The sequence below is a fragment of the Anas acuta genome, chromosome 4 (genome assembly GCF_963932015.1).
Source record: "Anas acuta chromosome 4, bAnaAcu1.1, whole genome shotgun sequence".
NCBI classification, from domain to species: domain Eukaryota; kingdom Metazoa; phylum Chordata; class Aves; order Anseriformes; family Anatidae; genus Anas; species Anas acuta.
Window position 1 is genome coordinate 6,573,421 of NC_088982.1, and position 19,655 is coordinate 6,593,075.

The 19,655-nt window shown below is 39.8% G+C and overlaps 3 long non-coding RNA genes across 4 annotated transcripts in view; 1 reads left to right on the plus strand and 2 right to left on the minus strand.

The window, feature by feature from the left end:
- The window catches only part of LOC137855484 (uncharacterized), a 50,385-nt gene that overhangs the window by 6,492 nt on the left and 24,238 nt on the right, over positions 1 to 19,655 (minus strand). The gene's annotated exons all lie outside the window — the stretch shown is intronic.
- Positions 823 to 18,942, plus strand: LOC137855482 (uncharacterized). The gene is made up of 2 exons (XR_011095751.1): positions 823 to 3,085; positions 18,286 to 18,942. It is a non-coding gene; the product is annotated as an uncharacterized lncRNA (long non-coding RNA).
- On the minus strand, positions 14,604 to 17,273 carry LOC137855483 (uncharacterized). 2 transcript variants are annotated; one of them, XR_011095753.1, is made up of 4 exons: positions 17,184 to 17,264; positions 16,543 to 16,721; positions 16,290 to 16,446; positions 14,604 to 14,872 (listed from the first exon to the last, which is right to left on the minus strand). It is a non-coding gene; the product is annotated as an uncharacterized lncRNA (long non-coding RNA). The 2 variants fall into 2 exon arrangements; XR_011095752.1 differs by lacking the exon at positions 16,543 to 16,721 and having other exon boundaries at positions 17,184 to 17,273.

A 19,655-nucleotide genomic window follows, 5' to 3' on the forward strand; every position in this document is an offset into this window, starting at 1 on the left:
GCTGCTGCTCAATTTATACCCTGGCAATCACTGTTTCATCTGGCTGTTCCAGTTCTATTCATTATTCCTTCAGTCTCTGTAAATGTCCAGAGCAAATCCCCCAAGTTTTGCTTTTAAGTCAGCAAATTCAATTTTGGTGGCTCTATGCAAACTTTGAAGCTCTGTTGGAGCCAGTCACTAGGAACTGCAGCTCATACTTTGCAGAGGCTTAGTCTTGATTTTGCAAAGTGCTTTTGTGTAATCAGTCAATTAGAGCTGTGACCAGTGATCCATATCAGCAATTGATAGCAAAGTGCAGGACTGGTACGCTTGGAATCCAGGTTTCAGTCTTTCTGGTTAGGTAGCAATTCTTGAGCAGCACCAATTTCACAGAAGTTATGCTGATTTCTTGAATTTATTGACTACAGCCCTTTGTGGACAACGCTGCATTAATTACAGAAAGTCAGGATAAGGTTTGTTTTAATATTTCCACCAATGTTCGCACTATTAGGAAATCCTGGCATGCTAATTTTCTGTAATATCATCTGAAAGTGGAAATAAATGCAGTGATACAATTACAGTCAGTTAACAACAACCAAATCATACCATAAGTGTATTTTTTGAACTCTGAAATGGTGTAGTCATATTATTTTATATATATTTTTTTATTTTTTTTTACAAGCATAACTTTTAAAAGAATATTAAGACAGTAAATTATGAGTTAGTGGGAACATATAGAAGGGACACATTTAGCAAGACAAATTAATAGGTGCAGTTCTATAAGAATAATGGGGGGGGGGGGAACAGAAGTTAGCATTATTTTATAATTTTCCCTTTCAATGACTTCCCTAGATCATGTTCACTGAGATCTTTGTTGGTGTAAAATACTTGCACAATTATTGACAATAGATGTTGAATGCTAATACATTCTCCAGTGCTTACAATGCCAATAAAAACTTTATTTGCAGTTGATAGTGCCTGCTACTGCCTTTAAACACTCAAAGGGTTGTAAGTTTATTGAAATTGATATATATTAAATATTACTAAGCTATCTCTGAGCAAGATTTTGGATTACCTTTAAGTTTAACAGTGGAGGAAACAGCACAGCCCGAATGGCACTGGGCATGCTATGAGGAGCCACACATGACTCCCACCGTGGAGGACCCACTGAAGGCAAGATCAGGAAGGACAGCAGCATGGGTACAAAGAGCTGGCCCTAAGGGGTCTGGGACTCAGGAATTACTCCATAAATGGGCTGTGTTTAGCTACATTTGCCCATAGATAGCACGAAGCTGTGCCCTGTCTGGGCATGGGCAGACAAATCCTCTACAAAATGGCTGCCCTGGAGGAAAATGGCTGTCCAGGAGGAGCAAGGAGGGGAATGTGCCTGAAACTCAGCCTTTTGCAGACACTAAGCACCCAGTTGAGTGTGGCAGGAAAAGGGAGTGCAGAGCCTGAAACTGTTTTGTGGGCTCATACCTGGTTGGAGAAGGGAAATTCCTAGGTTTCTGCCCTTTTTAACTGTTCTCCGAGCAGGAAATGGGTCCTCACATCTCTCACCAGGAACCATCTCCCTCCAGCGCAGCCATGTCCATGGTTTCCCACTCCACAGCCAGGTGACCAGCACCAGAGGTGGCTTTGCAGCACCCACCTTACAATGATGGTGTCTCTGGGAAGGATGCACCCAGGTTTGCAGTGCCCCCCTCCTCTTCCACACATGCATCGAGTGGTGTTGAGCACATTGCCCCATAAGAGGCAGCTGTGCCATGTATCTGCTCTGCCCCTCTGATAACCAGTGTCACATCCAGAGATGGCTTGTGCATAGGTGCCCTGGGGCATTTGGGGCACTTTGGCATTTTAAGGGCAAAGTATTTAAGCACATGGACCCCAAATGGAAGTGGAAGCTCAAGTCAAGTGCCTGGACTCTCTGCATTTAGGCCACACACAAGCCTATGGGACATATTTATCTGGGTATGCTGCTTGTCCCTTCTGCAGACCATGATCACCAGGCTTAGGAGTCAAATGGGATGGGACTCTGTTGCTTCACCATGGTTTCTTCAAAGACTGAAGAGTAAGAGACTCAGTTTCTGGAGGAGAGAAGGGTGCTGGTTTTCCATTGTTCTCTCTCTTCCAAAAGTGTGAAAGAAATAAACCTGCCAGTGGGGACCTGAAGTCCTCTCCAGAAGGAGGACTTTCACCCTCAGGCTTATTTTGACAGTGCTTGCTTGACTGTCCTTAGGGACCTGGCTTGACTTTGGTAGGAAGGACAAGGGCATTGCCCCATGTGGGCACACATCCATCATCTCCTGCCCTTCAGCGACATGAGGGATCTCAAGAGGGATTTGAACCCGTGACTTGGTTCTGAGCAAGGCACCTGGCCAACTGGGACTTAAGCAGAAAAATGGCACCCTCCTGTGGCAACGATTGAAAAATAAATAAAGAAAGAAAAAAGAAAATACCTGTCACTGTATTAAATGCAAGGTCTAATCCCGTCAGCATGTGTGACCCATGTGCACACCCACCAAAGAAGGTCTCACAAGGGATGATGGTGTCCCTGTGCTTAGGCCAAAAATTGCCAGTTGAGGCGGGGTGATGGAGTCACTGGCATCGAAGCTGAGCTGTGGGCATTCAAAGACCTTCCAAGGTTGGGCAACAAGCCTGCGGCAAGCTGGGAGCCAACCAAGCATTCAGCTGCAAGGAGCCACTCCGGATCCCAAAATCCATGTCCAGCCGGCTTCGGGAGCCTACCTACTTTTTTTGGACTTGGCTTGTTGTCAAAACCATAGGGTACAGTGACTGCATGGACTTCAAAGGAAGGACACCAAATGTGATTTGGCCCAGGCAGTTATGACCATTTATTGCTAGCATCTTTCTTAGATACTGCTGCCAAGGGTTAAAATGTTTACATGCCCCCTGATTTTAAATGGACTGGGTTGCATGTCAAATGCCAACGGGAGAGACAGCTGGAGTATCTAAACCAAGAGCTTTGATCTTAGTATCTGTAAAAAAGAGGTCATTTGGTCTCCCCAGGAAGCACAGACATTTAGAAGGTCCCTGTACAACTCATGCAAGTATTTTATTAACAACAATTTCTATTCACATGTAGGTAGGTTGTATTACTACTTACTAAATGCATCCTATATGTGTATATGTGCATATATATGTATGAATAGCTGTATGTCTGTATAAATACATGTATATATGCATTTGTATATACTTGAAGTTGAGCGCTTGTGTGAGTATTGTGCTTTCTAATATCTTGTATACATACTAATCTATTTACCTTCTTTACAAAAAAAATATCCATGCAGTAAGCACGATGTTTATCTCGCAGTCCGTGTTTGCAGCAACAACCTGAACCCTCCCTGCCGAGAGTACGCGGTTCTTTGAGTAACACTGTAATTGCAATAAGGCTATAGAGCATTTTCAGGAAGATGCAGGCATGAAAACACAGGCTTCATTGTGCTGTAATCATGTCTGACATTGATTCAGAAGAGAGGAATTCTAAAATACGATAGTGCACAGGGGAAATATTTCTATTCTTTTAGTGGAGGATTTTGTGGTTAGTTCACAATGCAATTAAAATAGCCACCAGATGTTTATGACTTCAGGCAGTAGTTAGCTTTAGTGTCCCTGATCGCTGTCCTTTGCTCCTGTGTCAGAATAAATAAATATTTTTCAGTGCTGGAAGAAAAAAAAAAAAAAAAACGAAAAAAAAAAACCACTTAAACACTTAATTTTTAAACATACCAGGGGGGATGGTATGTACTTCCATTTGCCAGAGCTCGTGTTGTTTTATGACAAGCTTGTAAGAAATTATAATCTTAACATTAAAATAATATCTCTCTCCAGGATGAAATAAACATATTTATTTAAATGTGAGATGAAGTCTACAGTATCTCATCATTAAAGCGAAGTGATTTGTGAGAAGTAATATTAAAAAAGAATGTGACTTTTCCAGAGTATGTCATAAACATGGAAAGATACTCTTTTTTCCCATTGAATAATAGGATTATTAATATGCAATTTATTTTTAAAGACACATTTAAAGAAAGCCTGCTGTGCTCCTATTTTGGTAATTTTCCTTAGAGTCTGTTATTCTTATTTGTTTCAGGGCTATTAATTTTGAGGCCACATTATATTCAAATTATCTTTGATTACTAGGCTCAATAAGCGATAATAGTTTACATTTCATCACCCAAAAGGAAGCTAATGAATTTAGTCACACACTAACATTTTGAGAAGGAAATTATTTGAGACAAAACAGATGAAAAAGAGGTACAAAAAGTTACAGTGAGTTGCCCAGCACCTTACAGAAAGCAGTGGGAGAGCTCAAAGGGGAAAAAAAAAAAAAAAAGAAAAACAACACTCAGGTGTCCTAATTTAAAATGCTACATTTCAGACACCCAGACATGTCTGAGATAGCGTGTTGATAAAGTAATTGAGAGTTTAAGTGAAAGATTAAGTAGTCTAAGAAGTATCTCAGACAATGTGGGAATATGTGAGAGAAATGTGTATGTGGGGGTACATTATGCTTTTAAATAGTTCAGTGACAGTATGTCCTTCAGAAATAATATACTGGTGTTTAAAAAGAAAAACATACAGTAAAAATACATGAAGGGATAACATAAGTTGCCAATATTTGGGCGTGTTGACAAAGTCTATGAAAATCTGTGGTAATGCACAGAAACTGGCAGTTTTTTGCCTAAACCTGGTGCTGCCATGAATTCATGTGGACAAGGACTCCTCTGGGGAAAAAAAATAAAAATAAAAATAATAATTTTACTCACTGCATTCTGTCCATGATGCTTAAATGTGTCAGTAAATCTCTGGTGTCAGAGGAGAGGTGGGTTTCTTGCTCAGTTTGCTACTTTTTGCTTAGGCACAACATTTATTTGTGGGGATATTTTGGATTCTGAAGTAGCTTTTTGTGTCCTATTTTGCAGCCTCACATTGCAAGTGCCATCAGCAAGCACCAACCCTGTGGGGCTGTCCGAGGGCCCCCCCAAATTCCCCAGCCCTTCCCCAGGTGTTAGTTAAAATCTGAGAGCTGTTGCAAAGCATTTCAGCTTGGACTAACAGGCATTTTTCCCACTGAAAAGCTGCTGCTTTCCACATTGCCATCTAGCTCTGCTTCCACTGCATGTGCCGGGAGCTGTGGCTCTGGATGCATTCACCAGCCCCAGCCCGACAGCGCTCACACGGCGATGGCACAAAAAAGCCTCCAACTCCATCCAAAGGCACATTCATCATTAACCCCTCCGTGCTGCTATTACAGCAGTCACTCAGATTGGTGTGGGGGTGAGGGAGAAAGTGTTTTTTTTTTTTTTTAATTATTTTATTTTAATTCAGCATGCTGCAGTTTGGGGATGTGTGAGTTATAGGGGACTTGTGCAGGGTTTGCTGCGGGTGTTGCTTCAGAGCATTTACATCTCATCCCTAGTGTCTTGCTGTAATGGGGGGTGAGTGGAAAGGATTACCATGGGTCAACTAGTTAATGCTGATCACCCCATAGCCAGAAAGCTGTCTTTTTGTAGAATACTAGTGTACTAGTGAGTCACATTTACTCAGATAGGGGCACAATGCCAAAACTGAGACCAGTCAATCAAGAGAAAGTCAGGCTTACGTCTCACATCGGGCTGCCTAGGTTAATGGAAGGGCTTTTTTTGCTGTGTCTCTAATCCCAGTAACTTAGTTTAAACCCTGAATGAGCAGTGGTACACCTAAGCACAGGGATCTCCAATGGTATTATTTGCAAAAAAAAATGATATTTGTTTAACCAGACTTTCCTGGGTTAATAATAGTTCTCGGTAATAGGATGCAGGGGTGCTGTACAAATACATCAAAACATAATTATCTGCCCCAAAATACATTTCAGCCCAAGGTGTATAAACTTTTTCCCAGCTGCCACTGTTCTCCCCCATCCAACCATCATTTTAACGATCTTTCATTTTTAATCTGTGGTAGATATTAGCCAGAGTCTAAAATCAGTGTCAGTCAATTTGGAAATGTTTTCCAGTCTGTGCTGAGGAGTTGTCCCATGGTTGCTGCTGTACCTTTTTCCTTGCATAATCACCCTATGCAAGTCTGATTCTTCCACAGCTAGGAAGAAGTACAATAGTTCCCTTGTTGCATTTTTTGATTAATTTCCAGCATGAATTACTTTTTGTGATCGAGAGCTGCGCAGGAGAATGACATGCCTTGTTTAAACACTAGTATTTCCTTCTGTCATTTCTCAGTTTGTTATCTTACCTGTGCTACAAGAAGTTCCTTATTGTTTTATTATGAGAAGTTAAATAGTAACACCTGATTTCACAGCCTGAGGTTGTTCGCTGCTTAGTCTGTTTTTATCATGTCCTTCCTTCTCTCTGACCTTTCGGCTTATGCTTTTCAGCCTCACTTCAGATGTAGGGTCTGGATCTTGCAGACACTTACCCACTCAGATATTCCCACTGGGTCAATGGGACTGTTCAGATGTGCAAAGTAACTCAAGTACTTGAACATTTGGAGGACCAGGGCACGAAACTGAGTGTATACCAACCGAGCAGGCTCCAGAAAAGCTTTTTGGAGCTGCAATGATTTCAACATGCTAAAATTCACAAAATGCAAGGCAGATGTGTGCTGATTAGGAAATCGTGTTGGCTACGAGATAAGAAATCTACAGTAACTCCTGACCCTCCCTTTGATGTTCACCATGCAAAGCTGCGCTGAAAAGGAGGGTCACCTAATGCAAAATCATAAATAAGCAGGGAGCTAGAATGCAATTAGGCACCATTCAGCAAGGGTTTGACTAAAGCACAGTTTCGCCCCGCTGGAGCTGGTGGAAGGCTGTTTGTGTAGCGGTCTCCCTGTTGCCCAGAAACAGCACACGAGACTACTGAGCATCTGCAGAAACTCAGATCTGGTTTGTTTGGCTTGGACGTGCACTAAGACTGACTTTAAATGTTACTTCAGCTTTGCGGCAGCGATTGCCCTTGTACTTTTACAAGCTATGCCTGGATATGGGATGTTAATTGTTGTTAATGAGTCTGTCCACCTGGGTAAGCTCTGCAGGGCAAAACTCACAGAACATAATTGCTCCATGTTGCCTTCACCATCCCCCCTGCTGATCCTGTTGTCTTTTGCATTTAAGAGCAACACCACCGAATCTGCTCCTTCAGATCCTGGAGCTTTTTTCTCCATCCAGGACAGTAGCCAACTCCTGCTCTTCTTTCACCCCCAGTCCCCTGTGATTTTGGGGTGGAGAACTGCCAAACTTCAGTCCTTGCAAGCGTCTTTGGCACAGGGAAAGGACACTGGTGGGTACAGCGTTATGGGACAGTTTACATACTGAGCTGGAGCTCTGTATACCTATGCAATTTAATCCATGGTCTAGCTGAGAGTGGTGGTGTGCCAAGCTGCTTCATTTCAATGGCATTTTTTTGTGCATTGACAATTTCTGTTCCATTTTCTTCAAATAGTGGAGATATCCTGGTGTTATTCGTATTCATATGGTTGGACGATGATTTTATGGGTCTTCTCTAACCTAAATGATTCTATTGTTTCCATGAAGAAAAAAAATAAAATAAAAAAAAAAAAATGGGATTTTGGCATCATGGTTTTCATGGGGTTTCCTGCCCATGGCAGGGGTTTGGAACTAGATCTTTATGGTCCCTTCCAACTCAAACCATTCTATGATGCTGTGACCTCCCTAGACATGCACATCTTCTTGTGCAAAATATAGAGGACAACATAATCGATACACACAGCGTCCCCAAACTACCCCAGCTGGAGTCAACACATGGCTGTATTATGATCCTTAAGATCCACAAGATCCTTAAACTCATCCAGCAATAGCAGGACCAAATAACCAATGTGTCTTTCAGCAAGAAGTAAATGTTATTAAGACCTCTGCCCATTCTGCTGTGCTCTGAGAAATGATTCAGCTGGACAACTTCATGTTCCCGGTTCTGAGATAATTCTTTTAGTTTAAATCAACATTTTCAACCTGGGCACAATGTCTGTATGCCTGTGCATTTCCAAACTCATTTCTGCAAGAAATCAATTATATATATATATACACATGTATTTTTCTGATGGACAGTCAGGTCTGCCCATTCTTGTCTCATGGAATCTCATCTTCTCAGGTCCAACCTCTCCATCTCACTGGTGGAACAGTTAATTCAGCTCATTCTCCCTCCAGGGTCAGAGACTGTGGTGTATTTTCACTGACCCTCTGTGTCACCTTCAGTGTGGTGCTCTGTCCCATGCCTTTTCTCACCTTTTGGGATGGGATTCACCTCCTTTATCTGCAGCTTTTTCTACCAAGGTACTTCTCAGGTGTGTAAGATGCCAGGACCTCTTTCTAGACTAAGAGAGGTTTGCAGGTGGTCATTGCACCTGGGATAGGATGGGGACCTGCTGCTCCTTTTGGTCACATTCAAACAGCCCTGAATTAAAATAAAATAAAATAAAATAAAATAAAATAAAATAAAATAAAATAAAATAAAATAAAATAAAATAAAATAAAATAATAAAATGTCCTCATAGTTTAAAGACAGGCAAGATTCACGTTTCATTTTATTAAAGCTCCTAGTTAAAGTTTCTTCCATTTTACTGCTCTTTAAACAGGTAACCATGCTGCTCACTTCGTCACCTCAGTGCCTGGAATTAATAACCTCAGACACATATAGTCACATTGTCAATTGGCCTCTTTTTGGTTCATATGACACAGTCTTGGCAAAAAAAGACAGGTGAAAGTCACCTCTGTCTGATGTCACTCTTGCTGTAAAAGGACGAGCTCTGTACAGTGACCAACACGTGCTTTAAAGCTTTTGAAATGTTTTCTCATTACTATGCTACTGTTGGGTTCAAAGCAAATTCAACTGAAGTGGGATGTAAGTATTGAAATGACATAGTTCCATTTTGTTGAGAAATACCACATTACCTGTCACAGTTAAAAATGTATTAAAAATTTTATTTTTCATAAAGAAAGCCTGCATACTTTTTTGCATAACAGAGTTGTGGTAGTGGTTACTCATATTATATTAATTGCACTAAAATTACTGTTTTTCTACCAGATGATTCTCATTTTGAATTACAACTCAAATATCTGAACACATTTTTGCAAATTCTGATGACACATTATTTTTTGTTATAAACTTCAGAAGAATATTTTTTTATGAATTGTGGAAGGCAAAGACTGTTCGCCAGCCCCAAAAAAATACAAAAACTGTTCTGATACCTAGTTGTGGATAGACTGTATTTCAATGGTCATGAGGAATCTATTCCTCTTCTCATCAGGACCAAAATCTGAAAGAAACACTAAGAATTCCAATGTTAGCTCCTGTGAATAAAATTCCTCCCCTTGCTCCAGAGAAGTTTTGCAGATCAAACTAGATCTCTTTTCAACTTACATTTGCTTTTATTTTTTACTATGAGATTAAGGCATAGCTTCTCAAGTGGGATTCTTAAAGACACACTGAGGGTTGAATTGTGTATTTTTATTTTTATATTTATTTGTACATAAAATAATAAAAGCAATATTTGGAAGAGGCAATGTTAAAAAAAAGGCCCAGTAAAGGTTTGTGTGTTGGCTGTTGAATGCAGTAACTGATTTGTGCCTTACTTGTATACTAACTTTATTCCCTTGAAAGGAAAAAATAAAAAAATAAAAATTAAATTTCAGGATACTTATAAAATGTGAGTTTGCTCTAATTTAAAGGTTAGAGAGATGAATTACAAAATTACAAAATTACAGGTAGAATCAATTTGATATTGAATACTTATATGTTCCCATGACTTTTAATAAGCAGGAAATGAAATTAAAACACACCAGAATTATTATAGTCTTACCTTAACTGCCAGAAAATTGGCATTGCAAACTGAAAAGTTTATTCCTACATATAATATATAATAATATTATTTATAGTGCATGCAGTTATATAATAAATCTATGTAAAATGTTATAATTAGCAATGGTAATAGATAATTATAATAATTCAATTAAAATGTTATATTTATATTTTTTCAATTGTTATTTTCAATAATGTAATACTGAAATACTGTTTGATTGCAATAATAAAATATAATGTAATTATATAACATTGTTTTTCAAAATACTTTGAAACATTCATTCATATTATTAATGTCCTCTTTGATACTGAAGAATAGGTTAGATATTTTTATATGTCTGTGCTTAATGTATGTTTTTATGTCTAGGTCATATTACTTTTTTTTTTTTTTCCTTAAAAAAAATCCTTTCTGGAATTCTAGGAAGGAAGTTTAAGGAAGTTTTCTTTATTTTACAACATAATTTCATCTTCACTGAATATGCAGTGCTCTACATGGGCTGCCATAATCTGAATTGTATGTTGTGGAAATGCTTCCTGGAATTTCTGCATAAGAAAAATACCTCCTATACAGCTGTAGTATTTTTCATCAGAAGATATATTTATTTATTTTTATTTTTATTTTTATTTATTTCCATATTCTGTGTTAAAGTCAGTGGAAATATCCACACACATCTTCCTGTTCTCCCACACTGATAGAGACAAAATGTCAAAAGAAGACTTAACAATTCAGAAAAAGGTTAATTTAAAAATCAATAGCGTAATGCTAGGTTTGCTTTCTTTTATACTGTTAATGTGATTTTTAAAAGAGTCAAAATATGTTTAAAGGATTGTGATAAAAGCTGTTACTGATCTCTTGACAAATGAAAACGATTGCATACAGAGCTTTTACTTTCATTTTTTTCCCCTCCAAGTTGTTTTCTTTTTAAATTTTGGTGCATAACTTCACCCACAAATGTCACAGTTTTTGCCTTCTGAAAAAGAAATCCCATCCTTCATGCTGAATCCGTTATTTAAGATCCACTGCCTGCCTTCTATCCCTTTTTTCTAAGGGGTTTCATAAGTACAGTACATCTAACTACTAACAAGAATTACTAAACCCTTTGGCTTCTCTTCGGTGAGTTCAAACACCAGTGATCACCTTAAAGAAAACTAACCGTTGAAATTTTCTTTAGAAAGAAACATGAAAGCTTTTGATTATATAAGGACTTTGGGCTTATTGAGGAAAAGAAATACTGGCTTTGTCCTTCTTCTTTGAGATCAGTAGCAATCATGGCAGCATTCATGTTTTTGTATTATTTCCACTCCCAGTGTTCTGGACCACTCTGCCTGGATTTTGGCCAATATCATTTTAAGCCTGACTTGTAGAAGGTGAAGATCAATGTAAATAAATTCAAGGGCAAAAGTATGGGGTAGTGACATGTCCGCAAAACAAAAAATAAGACTCTACAACAGCTGTGTGGTATCAGTTTTGCTCGATGCTGCAAAGACCTGGGGCATTACGCAAGCTGACAAGAAAAGATTTGATGCATTTGATAGCAGGTGTTTAGGAGGGATCAGTAATGTCAAATGGCATCCCTATGTTGGGAACATCGAGTTTCAGGAGAGAACAAGAAAGGAGAATATTATGGACTTCCTAACAAGGGAGTGACTTTGAAGGTCTGACCACCTAGTGAGTGAAGCTGGATGGTACAAGAAGGTCTTGCGGGACAGGTTTGCTTCTCCTGGTTTCCCAGCCCATCCTGAGACTCAACAAAGGGTTGGAGAAGTCAGTAGAAATCTTCTCTAGGCTTTGACTTTTCAACCTGTTGTCAGAGCCTTGGGGCAAGGGCTTTTGCTTAATTTCTATGGCCTGGAGGATGTGGTTGGTACTCACTGACCTGGTTGGGAGAGACAGGGAGGGAAAGAGGTGAATAGGAAAGTGAAAATGAAAGATGCCTTCTTGCAAGATGCTGCTCTCCAGCAGAAGTTTTCATGTGAATCAAGGATTTCCAAATCAGGCCTCTAGGGCTTTGAAATATAAACTTAGGCTATGCAGACAAAACAGGGTTTTGCACACTCTGTAGAGCCAAAATCTACAGCAGTAAGCTCCACTGACATCAGTGAACCTTGCATAGATGTGAGTAAGAGCATACAAGTCCCCTGGTGTTCACATTTTTCTCTCAGAAACAGCCTTTGTGCATATAGCTGAAGAGCATCTCTTAGAAAAACGTAGCCCAAGGAAGATAACTTAAAACAGATGGGAGCAAGAAATAATAAAGCCAGGTCATATGGGTAGAGTGGACCGGTTTGAAGCAAGTGCAGCCAACTGTATTATGATGTAGTAATGTGTGAAAGAAGCTGTACTAATGTGTGGGCTATCTGCAAGTGGAATATTTGCATGATTGAATCAAGGAAAGGAAATGTACTCCATCCAAATGGTAATAAAAACCATATTTCAAAAAGATCCATGTTGAGTTCTTATATCAAATAATGTCAAAAATATCTCAGTCCAAACTAGGATTTTACCTTTTTGTTACTAATTTTTAAAACTCCTGTTTGTTTTTCAAAATGTTCTCCTTCAATCTGCATCTGGTAGAGTCTATTAAAATATTTTTTTCAAAAAAAAATCTCTTTAGACTGCAGCAAAGTAGACAGTAACTGCAATCAATCATTTAAGACAATCTGCCAAATTGCTCTGCCAGTATCACTGTTTTTGAGCTAGAATATTTTCCCTTAGTTTTACCCACACACACACACACACACACACACTCAAAATAAAATAAAATAGTATAACCTTCCAAAAATAGACATGTCTAAAGTGCAATACTTCTAGTGGTGAAAAAGTTATCTCTCTGCAATATTGTATGGTGCCCTTTAAAAGTCAGTGTAGGAACATGAGCAGAATGCATTATAAAACTCATTTAAAACCAACGATACTTACCTCAAGCTATTTTCAGTTGAAATGTTTTCTTTAGCATTCAATAAGAGCAAGTGAAAATATTTACTCAGGCAGCTAACTGGCCTATCAACCATCCAACGTTCGGAAGATCTCATGACAGAGCAAACACTCACATGAGTGCAAGGGGAAAGACAGACTGCCTTTAGCAAGACAGCAGCATGCCAGGGCTCTGCAGAATGAGACCTGGGTAAGAGCAATGACATTTAGAAAATTACTATAGAAAACTGATAAGGGCATGATCCTTTTTTATGCTGAAGATCATGTATAATGCCCGTGCGCTGTGCCTCAGTACCTATTCATAAATATAGAACGGAAGCTCGTGGCAAGATGCTGACAGATGCCACAGAGCAAGCAATAACCCCCCTGCCCCAGGCAACCTCTTGTTCAGGCAGCTGGTTTGTACCTTGCGGCCTGGCACGGCGATGATATGGCTGATCATCCATCCTGCCTAGCTCAGAAGGTGACGTAGCATTGGTGTAGGCCAGAAAGTTGGATGAAGAGATGATTTTTGAACGGCGTGGTTAACTCTTACTGTGTTAGGGCTGGGCACCGACCAAAACAAAAGCCACCCTTGTTCAGATAGTGTATGAGCCTATTCCACATGTAGATATATGTGTGCATGTACATATAAATACATCTGGATAGAGATAAAGAGATGGTGTACATTGGCTAAAAAGTGTTTTACAGGAATTTGTAAAGCAGGTTTTGATATCTAAAGAGAATTACTATTAAAATGTATCTTCTATGTGTGTCTGGCAAGGACCCACACCTGAAACAGGAAGAACCAAGAGAGGCTTTTTCCTTACATATTAAGGCCTGATCCTGGCCTGTTAAGGTCATTTGGGGCCTTTTCCACCAAAGTCCGTGGGGATGTTTGTGATTGTAGCTTATAGATGATTTCCTAAATAGCCCTTCCTTAGAAAAGATGAGCACAAACCGTTTACCTAGAAGGTTTATCTGGATCTTCTGCCTTTTAGTCAGGATTAAGGTTCCCCTCTCAATTCTAGTAGTCATAAGGCCAAATCATTGTGCTAGTAGGGGGTGGCATCAAGCTCTGGGTGTATTTCTGATTATGTGCCAGGGTGTAGTATGCCAGTAAAAAAGATAAGTAGTGCTTGTTTGCAGTTTTGCTATTTCATGATGTTCATCATGCCATTTAATATTATTATGTTTTAATGTTATTACAAGTAGATTATAAATTATAAGTGTGGAAGTGCTGTGCAATAGTCTCATGCCATAGCCTTTATTTTTCATGACTACTCTTCTCCTCCAAAGATTCTTATAAGGGCAAGAGCACCTCTGGGAGGAGGAAAAAAAAAAAAAAAAAAAAGGCCTCTCCTTGCAAAAGCATAGAATGATAGCAGTGGGAAATATCTCTGATTGCACAGCATTTCTCACAGATGTAATGCACTATTTAGTTTAAGTTTTTGTGATATTCCAGATCACAGGGTGAACATGGCATAGAAGACTAACTCTAGTATTAAGTGCTAGAGTTTCAAGTGAAGGTGTAATCCTGTAGGTGAGGAAGTCTGAGCATCTTGGCCACAGCCAGCTGTTTCCCAGCCTCTAACTCGGAATGACTCTCTACGGAGTCTTCTGTTACCAGGTCAGAGTGCTGCACAAATCAATGACTGGCCTCATTCAGAGCAAAACATTTCTGTGGCAAAAGGTTTTACTGTGGCAAAAAGACCTTTAGAAGAGGTGTGTGGGTCTCCTCCATGTTTCAGAGTTCATGAACTTGGCAGAAATCATAGCAGGAAAAGACTAGAGCTAGATTATAACTTCTAGCTAAAGGCTGTATTTTTTTTGGTCAGAATAACACTGTTTTGTCCAAACAAAAAATCTTCCATGGGGACATGACAATTTTGATTAACTTTTCAAAAAAAATTACAGGAAACTTAAAATATATCTTTCCTCTATTATGACAGGAAGAGGGGGAAAAAGAAACAGTCTAGAAAAAAAACATTCAGCTATATTCAAAAGGGGATGGCTCAGGTGATGGGCAATAGCATTTTTTACTGGAATTTCTATACATGTTCTTTCAGTTCTTCCTGACAGTGGAAACAGGGTCTGAAATGTCAGAATTTTCCATAGGATAGAAACTCAAAGGTTTAATCTGGTCCTAGGACAGAAATAAAAACAGCAAGTTGTGAGAAAGCAGAATAAAAACACTTAGAAAGGAAAAAAAGAAGAAAAAAAAAAAGAAAAAGAAAAAGAAATTCAGACCTCAACCAATTTCTAGCTGCAGGGAGAAAGCATGACAGGTCTCATTCAAGTGTGCACCTCCCAGAAGATGCCACCTTTCGTTCTTGCACTTACAAACCCTGCTGCTGGCTCAGAAAGACCATAGTGACTCTGAGCTATCACAGCATTGCAGGGAGCATCAACGGGCATCAGTCCCACAGGATTTATGGAAGGAGAAAAGACTGAAATTGTCAGTCTTCACACACAATGTACTTGGGTAAAATAAGAGCTGTTCCATTGTAGCTGATGGCATTTTGATGGTAAAGAAACAGCAGTGGGTACATAAGTCATCCAAACAATACCTGGCTGAGTATCAAAGGCAGGTGAGGAGGGGACAGGAAAGGCGAGGTTGGCAACATGAGACACAAACTTTTGAAGTCTGAACACGGGAGTTTCCTTTGTTCCCAAGAAAAATCTGGCTGATCTCTACAGCTCCTGCAAATTTCAGTAGGTGGATTCACAGATTCCCTGCCCCAGGGCAAGTTTTGTACAAGGTGATCGGGAGAAAAAGTGTGGTTATTCCTTCACACTGGAGGTTACGTTTCTCAGCCTTTCTCATTTGTCCAACCCTTAGAGCCTGTTCTGGAGGAGTACATGGTTTGGGCCTAAAATTCATCTTAAATATACACATACTGGTGTTTGACACAGGGGTTGGTCTGCTCCTTATGTAATGAAGGGAGTTTCACCACGTCCTTCAGGCCATACGCTAAGCTCTGCCGAAAATCCTACGCTGCTAATACAACATCCTGTGGCAGGTGGTATTTTATTTATTTATTTATTTTCATTTGATTGCTCTCAGCTATGTCTTATGTTCATTCAGAAAGATTGGACGAGGGGGATGCTGGAGAGGGAGGGCAAAATCAACGCTTCCCTGCAAAAACTTCAGGTCAGTGGGAGCAGAAAGTGCTCTGGATACGAAACCTGGGGAGGAGTGGGGAGCTGTGGGCTGTGACAAGGGGATGTAAGACATGGCAAACAGCCAATGCTCAGAGGGGATGGAAAGAACTTCCCAGGAAGCAGAGGTACCGGCCAGCACCTGGCCCTGCTCAGAAAAGGCTCCGGTTATCTGCAACCCAACCTGACCCAAGGAAGAAGGGCAGTGAAGGAGGAAACCTGGCTATTTCTTTTTTTTTTTTCTTTTTTTTTTTTTTTTTTTGTTTTCTTTAGTCACACAGAGTTTTCTTTGCTTGGAAGTTATTTTTTCTAGTTTGTGTTCAAACTACATATGCTGTCTTCAAGTTTGGAAGCTTTTTGGCCTTCTTTGGGACCCACTTTAGCAGCAGCTGTAAGCCTACCTCCAAACTACTGCCATTATGGGATCCTTCTTGCATATATGTTGGACCATCTCACATTTAATAATTCTATTTCTCTGTTCATGGGATTTTTGTTGCAGGCCTGATCCTCTTCACCTTCAAAGTGAAACTCAGGGGAATCCAATGTTTTCAGATCAGTCTGTACAAAACAAAACAAAACAAAAAGCTATTTTTTTGGCACTCATGTCATTTTTCACTGAAACACTGGGGGATTTTTCACCATGATGAGACTCACCATATAGAAGGGACAACTTGTATAGCACACAGCTTTGTCTCCTAAGCACACGTTTCTGCTCAGAAAAATCTTCCAGTGACAAAACTCCAGTGCTAGTTAGAAGCTTAGCTGCTCTCATTGCTGCAACCTCTGAGTGCCTAACATGACATTGTCCTCCACTTAGGACACTGCTGGTGTTCCTATTCCACAGAGAGGTGATGGGATCTAAGTCCTTGTTACCTTTCAGACACAGGTAGAAACCCAAACTTGTGTTCAAATTTGCATTTTAACAACACAACATGTACCTCAGCCTGTGCTCTGGTGGGAGAGAGGATTTAGAGCCTGCAGGACTCCTGAGTCTGCAGAAACCTTTCCCTGAGCCCGGCTGGATGAGCGCTTCACCACATGTAAGTGATTTGTAAAGCACAAGACTCAAAATAAAGGTTGCCCGTCCTGAGAATTCACAGTCTAAATAATTCGGCAGTTGCAAGGGGGGTGTTGTTTTTAGTGAAATCCAAGGTGCCAGCATCTTAGGAACGTGGCTCCTGTTTGTACAACAGAGCTTTTACACCAACATTTGTATGGCTCAGCTTCTCCTCTTAAGCTTTTAAGACCCCGGCCTGCTTTAGGGTGATTTAAAGGGCATCAGTGATTTTACTCACCGAGTGTCTTCTGCTGCGTTCACAAGTGCCTGGCTGTGACCTCTGGGTAAGGCAGAAGGGGCAAGAGGTTTTTATCAGCCGGGCTTTGGGCTGGGCACATAGCAAGTGGTATGAATAATGCAGGCAGCTAAAGGAGTGCCTCGAAAACTGTTCCTCCTCGTCATGCATTCTGCTTATGCCCCTTCCCTTACACAAATGGCTATTTTAGGAATGCTTAGGAGAGCTCAAAAATATTTAATTAGGACTATTTTTTTTGCCCTCCTTCTAATAAAGTAATGGGCTTTAATATGTTTGGTCTGTCACAGGCCTTCCCTCTGACCAAAAATAGCCCTCTTGGTTCATAAGAACATTACAACTTTAAATTCTGATAACTTGAGAGCTAGGAATGAGCATCGAGTATCTAAAAATGTCCCTTTTCTACAGCACTAAGAAGCGAGGGCTAAATCTGGATATGAAGCTATGGCATTTTTTACTATAAACAAATGCTGCCAGTGACTGAGTGCTTTGATCTGCTGGACCACGAGCCAGAGTAGATGTGTAGGGAAATATTCCAATGCCAAAGCACTGGGGAGTGGGGAAGAGACTTAACAGGGAGCATGCAGATTGCCAGATCAACAGATCAGTGGATGGACTGCAAATGAAGCTAGGAAGGAAAGTGTGCTTAAGTCACTTACTACAGTTCTCCTAGGAAGTGTGCTTTTCTGCATTTAAGCACTCCCTTCAAAAATGTGTATTAATTTATACATAGATATATATACAAGAAAACATGCACAATGCCCTCCTGCTTGCATTGGCAATGCTGCCTCGCAAACACAACTTCTTGGAGATTTATAAATAAATATACCTGACAGTTTTATCTACTAGATCTCGGAGCCTACAGAGGAAAACCACCCTCACCAGTGCTTGCATGATTAGCACAATGGCACCCTCTGTTGCCCTGCACGCCTCCTTCTGTGGCTGCTCCCAAGTGGATATATTAACTCCTGAAATCATCCACCTTCTCCAGATCTCACCTATTCCTGCTCAGCTTCCTTGTTTGTTTGGAGTTATCCTCTGTAATTTCCCTTTGTAATAAAATCCATCTTGTTCTTTTTTGTATTAGGTAGAGAAGGCAAACTGTGGTTTCAGTGAGCAAGAGGGATCATCGAGAGGCTCAGTCACCACTCTCATGTCATGAACAGTGGCCTCCTGTCCCCATTTTGTCCTCCCTGACACAGCCAGTGACAGCTTCTTGCAACAGTTGTATTAAACACTGAGCTCAGTCCTGCAAAACAGTGATCATTTCCAAAAGATGCTGCGTGAGACAGGGCAGGGCACTCGGCATTTCCTGGAAAGCAATTAGTCTTGATGAGATTGGGTTGCCCAACTCTCATGTCACTAATTAAATCACAACTTTTCTTTCCTTTGGTAAAACAAAAGCTTGATTCATGAATTAAAATGCATAGTGAATCTGATTTTGACTCTGATCCTCTGTATGTTCGTAATTAAACAACCAGCTCCTTTTATGAATTGAAATAAAACCTCTGGAGCATGGCAAATTTTCACTCCTAATAATCGTGTTCGCTTGCATCCATGTGACTACACTTTAATTGCTCATTAATACAGACAGACTTAATGGGATGACACACAACTAGCTTCTTCTTTTTGGACTTCTGTAACAACGACTTCTTTTTGTCTGGTAAGGAAACCAGACATTTCTCAGAATCAATCAACTTTTCCTGTGCCTTACTCTCATGCCCTGCTGTAAAGAATAGTAAAATTATCTTGCTGTAATGTTATTATTAAGGACTGGTTTTACTGTGATGGCATTAGAAGAATTAGATACATACTTTCCACTCGTACTGATTTGACTATGTCTATTTTCCCCATGTGCAGCCTGAAAAAACTATTTGATGCTGTACTTAGAACTGATCACTTAGAAATGATTACTCGGAGGTCATCAACAGTTGTTAACATGAACAAATTGTCATAAAAAACATATTTTCTTCAGTACTGTTTATTTTTCAATAAAAATGTTTAAACTGAAGAAGTCTTTTGAAATCTTGATATAAAAGGGGAGGTGAAGAGAAATTCAGGGAGAAAGAAAAAACTGACATCAGTTTACTGACATACTGACTGACATAAAAAAGTATTTGCGTACATCTTTTTGATAAATTCAAATGGTCTGTGAGTATATTTAAACAAAATGAAAACAGAGTTGGAGATCTTTGACAGAATATATGTGTTCTGTTTTACGCAGCCTCACCTACTGTGCCAATGGCTTACAGTCAGGTTTGAATTTGCATGCACATCATCAGTTTGTAGAATCTACACCACATTTGGTTGGTTTGATACCAAAAAGATTTTGTCAAGAAGTCAAACTGAATTTTATCTCAGGCTCCATGAAAACGAGCATGTTTGACAGTTGTGGGAAAGAAGGGGTTTCAAGCTGTATCTATTGTTTGTGCAGAAATATCTCATTTCAGAAGTCAA